The 6,000-nt window shown below is 37.4% G+C and overlaps 1 long non-coding RNA gene across 1 annotated transcript; it reads right to left on the bottom strand.

The window, feature by feature from the left end:
- Positions 1 to 1,328: 1,328 nt before the first annotated feature.
- On the bottom strand, positions 1,329 to 3,830 carry LOC112193577. Its single transcript, XR_002933940.2, has 5 exons — positions 3,533 to 3,830; positions 3,302 to 3,435; positions 2,641 to 2,735; positions 2,500 to 2,556; positions 1,329 to 1,736 (listed from the first exon to the last, which is right to left on the bottom strand). It is a non-coding gene; the product is annotated as an uncharacterized LOC112193577 (long non-coding RNA).
- Positions 3,831 to 6,000: the final 2,170 nt, after the last annotated feature.

The raw sequence follows: 6,000 nt of genomic DNA, 5'->3' as shown, positions 1-6,000 counted from the left end.
TTATGTTAGCGATCATGACTTGTGGGATTGAGTGTTTTGTTAAATTATTGCTCCTATAGCACATAACGTTTAGTATTCTTATTATGAAATCACATCTAAGCCAGGTCCTGTTATACATTTAATACACATGTCAAGTTACTGGCCAAGTCACATTGCATGTCAGTGGCTAGTAACTTGATCAGTGACCATATCACTGTTAGATACTTATACTCATATCACTGACTAAGTCACTGGCCAGGTCAGGTTTCTAGTTAATGAGGTCACTTTTAAGCTCAAGTCACTGGCCAAGTTACTAGCCATGTCACAGTCATGAATATATCACTGATTAAGTTACTAGCCAAGTCACATTGCATGTCACTATCAGTGTTAATCTCAAGTCACTGTCAATTACTGGCCAAGTCATTGGCTAAGTCACTGTTAATCTCTAGCCAAGTCGCTGACCAGATCAAGTCCCTAGTTAGTAAGGTCACTGCCCAAGTTATTGTTAACCTCAAGTCATTGGCTATGTGATTAACAGTGACTTGGCTATTAACTTGTGACTTGGCTACCGACAGTTACTTGGTCAGTGACATGGTCAGTTACTTAGTTAGTGACATGTGATTAACAGTAACTTGGCTACTGACAGTAACTTGGTTAGTGACATGGTCAGTTACTTAGTTAGTGACATGTGATTAACAGTGACTTGGCTACTGACAGTTACTTGGTTAGTGACTTGATTAGTGACATGTGATTAACAGTGACTTGTCTATTGACAGTTACTTGGTTAGTGACATGTGATTAACAGTGACTTGGCTACTGACAGTTACATGGTCAGTGACATAGTCAGTTACATGGTCAGTTACTTGGTCAGTGACATGGTCAGTTACTTGGTCAGTGACATGGTCAGTTACATGGTCAGTGACATAGTCAGTTATATGGTCAGTTACTTGGTCAGTGACATGGTCAGTTACTTGGTCAGTTACATGGTCAGTGACATGGTCAGTTACATGGTCAATGACATGGTCAGTTACTTGGTCAGTGACATGTGATTAACAGTGGCTATTAACTTGTGACTTAGCTACTGACAGTTACTTGGTTAGTGACATGGTCAGTTATTTGGTTAGTGACATGTGATTAACAGTGACTTGGCTATTAACTTGTGACTTGGCTACTGACAGTTACTTGGTTAGTGACATGTGATTAACATGTCATTGTTAATTCCTAGTCATGTCGCTGTCAATTCTTGGCCAAGTTTCTGGCCATGTCACTAGTTATGTTACTGGCCAAGTTATTGTTAACCTCAAGTCATCGATAAAGTCACTAATCATGTCACTAGCCAAGTTGCGATTACAAAAACAAATACATCAGCTGGTATTTCTATTACAAACTGATCAAATGAGCATGATCCAAGGTCAAAGTCATGTATTTTGACAGTCGCATAACTATCATAAAATAATTAAATAAGAAAGACTAGCTGTGCGAGCAAGCATTGCTCTCTGGAGAATACATCTGCCATGAAAAGCAAGCACGATAAGTAGAGAAAAGTAAACAGAAACCCAGATGCAAAATTGAGCTTTATAGTCAATAAAGAAAAACAACATTTTATCTATTAATAAACTATTGGGACACATGGCTTGGCTTCAACATCTTGTTGTACTCCTGAATGATAAAGAACAACTTGTGCATCATAAAATTTATACAAAAAATTCCACGAGGCATTCTTGGTTTCAGCTCCAGCAATTTCTGACATATACCATCTGCAAAAGAATGACGAGCATTTCAGTGTAACCCAAACCTAACTGAACATCATTTTCTACTAGTAGCAAATCATACTATTCACACAGTTAGCCCTCAATTCCCTTATAGTCACCCTAGTATTAGTTTCCAGGTTCCAACTACAGAAGGCTGTGTATCCAGCACTGCATACGTGAGTTTTAATACAAAGTTATTATTTGGGCTACATACTAGATGAAGCTCTACAGCTTTATAAATTTCCAGAAAATTTAAAAGGAAAGATATATGGCTTCATTGCATTTATGGTCCAGAAGATTCACTCTCACAGGAAGAAACACATATGGGTATACTTGGATAACTGGTAGGAACTAATGGAATGTAAGGCAGCATTAACAAACATAAACCCAGATCAAAACCTGAAAGGCATCAATCTTTGATGCAAAATTCTAAAAAAGAGTGGTTTTCCTCATAAAAGTATTCAAATAATTCTGTAAAATTGTACAACGAATATGAATCAAAACCAAGACTAAAGTTTGACTGTAACTTCATCCTCACATTGAAGTAAATGATAAAGACTAAGTTAGCATTCAACTTTTTTCTAAAACAAGAACAAAGGCGGCAAGTCAAAACATTTAATAAATGAGTGAAAAGAAAGGTAAAAGAGTAAACTAAAAGGAGGCATTGACTCAAAACTTTGTAACTCAAACTTCTTCCTATACATGTGCAGATCTTGACTCAACTTCAAACAGAACTACAAGGAGGCATGAGAGATCATAAGATATATACCACTCACTCGTGCATATTTCTTTTTAGTAACGCAACATCTGGGGGACACCTGCTAACCTACAGAACAGTTCAAATATTAAACTGCTATCCAGATAGATCACATTTGAATGTCGATGAATGTCAAGAAATGTAAGCTAATACCAATTCGAGTCATAATTCATAGATACAACTGGCGTCCCATCTAAGCCATCTGGAAGGCAGGCCAAACTAGTAGGAACAAAATCTCTCACAAATACCTGCAAGCCAAACCAGTAAAACAGCTAAGTTTCTCACTTTGTAAACGTTTCACGTGTAGTTACTCTTATCCATTAGTAATGCCTAACAAGTTCAGCAATAACATGATAAAGGATGCAAGAAACAATGCACAAATTAGGAAATTCAAACCCACGGCTGCACTAGAACAAATGAGGCATGGAATGTCATGACTAAGGTATCATGGATACAATTAATGATTCAAATTTAATACATTGATCCTTTCACACATACAGAGAACTACTAAATACCTTATTCTAACCCCCAAATAGTTCTTGATGTACAAGCACTTCACAATGTAAAACAAGTTGGAGAATTAATAACATTTGCCAGCAAAGAACTAATAGGATTACTTGCTCAAATTTAGTTCTATCAAGAAAGCATGCATACAGTCAATGGAACCATACATAAACATTCAGCATGGAAACTAAAAAAATAGATAGAAACATGTAGGAACCATAATCACAGGGATTGCCATATTAGAGACCAAAACAAGGCAAGAAAAACCAAGTATCGTTTGCTGAAAATCAAGAAGAGAAGGAACCATTACCTGTACCTGATTGTAATTAAGAGCCTCCGCCAACGTAAGCGAAGACACAAATTTGCCAAGGAATGAGTTAACCGCCAAAACCAATAAACCACGGCTCTATAACATTGACAGCCATCTCCAGATTAAGCCAAACCCTATTAGCACAGCAGCAAAGAGAAAATTCAATTTTGATATCTAAAAACCAAACAAATCAATCGCAGAAAGAATTGAAGAAGAAAAGAGTCTCTGAACCTATTTCCGAATCAAATCCAGTGTGGTGACAGCCGGCGAGGGTTTTCGCTCGTCAAAATTCGGCTTCGTCCGCACAGTCTCGGGAACGCTTCTCTTGGCGTCTTGGCTCATTTCGCGGTCTCCTGCTTCTGATTATGGATAACAAATCAGAGGCGCTACTGTAGAAGCAGATATCTGCTTCTCCGGCAGTGATGAAAATGAAGAGATCGTAGTAAGCTCCGAGGCGGGCGAGGTCCTCCGGTAAGGAACCGCTTCTGGAGGTTTGTATCTCTGTGGAGGAGATGAAGAGAGAGAGAGAGAGCTGCCTTTAAGGGCAGAAAGGGAATAAAAAAAATAAAAACTGACCTTTTTTAACATTCCCACATTATTCATAAGGATTAAATTAATATTATTAACAAATTATTATGGACCATTTTATCAAGTGGGAAACTAAGTGATCTTTTTATCATTTCACACTCTAATATCACCTTTTCCATCATTTCCCTTTATATGTAACATATATTTTGGTATATTTGTGAAATTTGAGCATGCCATGTAATTTATTTTAATATATGCTATGATTTTATTATTTATTACGTGCTATGATTATTACTTGTTTAGAATGCTATACAAAAAGAATTGCGATTTGCCATGATAATGAAAGTTCATGCGCATTATAAATACACAATTACTGTGATAAAGTATTGTCACATAGCATCGAAAAAATGTGACCATTACGAACCTTGGTCTTGAAATCTAATTCATATTTTTTGGAAAATAATTCACGTGGATGTCTTTATGACTGCGTAATTTATATCTTCCCTCTTGTTTTATGTAGATGGCTGATCCAACTCGACCTGAGTTTGACATTTTGGACTCAGAAGGACTTGAGTACCATCGTTGGGTTTCCGATATGGAAACTGCCTTTGTGGCAAAAGACTACACTGCCACCATTACTGACCCCAAAGATGATGAACTATCTAATAAGGTGAAAGCAGATGCCTTAATGTTTCTGAGGCGACATATTGATCCTAGCCTGCGCTGGGAGTACCTTCAGTTGAAGACACCCAAAGAATTGTGGGATGCCCTTAAAGGACGTTTTGGGAACATTCATGACACTTTACTCCCAGAACTAGCTATTCAGTGGAACGGAATCCGCTTGCTTGACTATAAAAAGGTCAATGACTTCAACAAGGACATGTTGCGCTTAAAAGCACGTCTCAATTTTTGTGGAAGGGAAATCACATAAGATGATATGATCTACAAGACTCTTACCACCTTTCCTAATTCAGCTTTTATACTAGCGAACCAGTATCAGTTAGATTATGACAACAAAAGAATCACAACCTTCAATAAGTTGATAAGCCTACTGCAAGTGGCTGAGAGACAAAATAAGATTCTCTTGAATAACAATGCCAGGCCCACTGGGACAAAGAAAATTCCCAAGGCTAATTATGGAAAAATGAAAGGTGGAAACAACTCCAATGCAAGGGGGTTTAGACGTGCTGATCCCTACCCACGTGGCAACAATGCACCACGTGGAAAGGGACATGGGGATCATGGAAACAAGATGCCAAAGGAAAGAGTTGACAATGAACCATGCTATAGGTGTGGATTCATTGGGCATTGGTACAAGAACTGCCAAGCAAACAACAGAGTAGCAGCCAATTACAAGAGGTATAGAGAGTCTAAAGAACAAGTGGCTCACTATAAGGAAGAAGGAGGTCATGACCTAGACGTCAACCTTACAGTTGCAGAATGGCAAAGAGGAACTTGCTAAGTCAATGGATGCTCTCAATCTTGACTGATCTGCTTTATTCATTTTATTTTCCAAAGACAGTTGTGAAGGCATAATGCCTCATTTTTAATTAGACTATTGTTTGGTCTTAAAGTTTATTTTCAATCATGGATTGATGAATAAGATTTCTGAACAAGACCTTGATTTGATTATCGTTGGCTTATTAATAAATTTTGAATTTTATTCTGAAGCACTGAATTTATTCAAATTTATTTCTATACACATATTTACATGGTTCGAAATAGCACTACAAAGATGTAAAGCAATACATCTAGAAAAGAGAAAAATTATTAGAATGAAAAGAATATCATTCTACGCAAATAAAATTACTCTAAAGAATCTGAGATATATTTAAAGTCAAAAATGCTCTGTATGCACCAAGAGCTAATCGAACCTTGTTAATGTTTCAAAGCAATTTGTGCCAACGGTTATCATGTAAAAACACACCGTGAGAATGGAACTGAATACCTTGATATTACATCTAATGACTGTGGAAGGAAACACATCTTAGAGAAACTTATCAGTCAATTTAGTGGACTGTACCTCACTACGATTCGGATCATTGAATCCTATAATGTCACCAACAATGAAATGTGGGACATTGACTCATACAGGCTTTTGCATGACCGCCTATGGCACCGAGGTCGTGACATGATGATCCGTATTTTTCAAGAACTCACACGGACATCCC

Source organism: Rosa chinensis, chromosome 3, assembly GCF_002994745.2.
Source record: "Rosa chinensis cultivar Old Blush chromosome 3, RchiOBHm-V2, whole genome shotgun sequence".
Taxonomy (NCBI): Eukaryota; Viridiplantae; Streptophyta; class Magnoliopsida; order Rosales; family Rosaceae; genus Rosa; species Rosa chinensis.
Note: the sequence above shows the minus strand (reverse complement) of the source record. Positions and strands in the feature narration are given on the sequence as shown.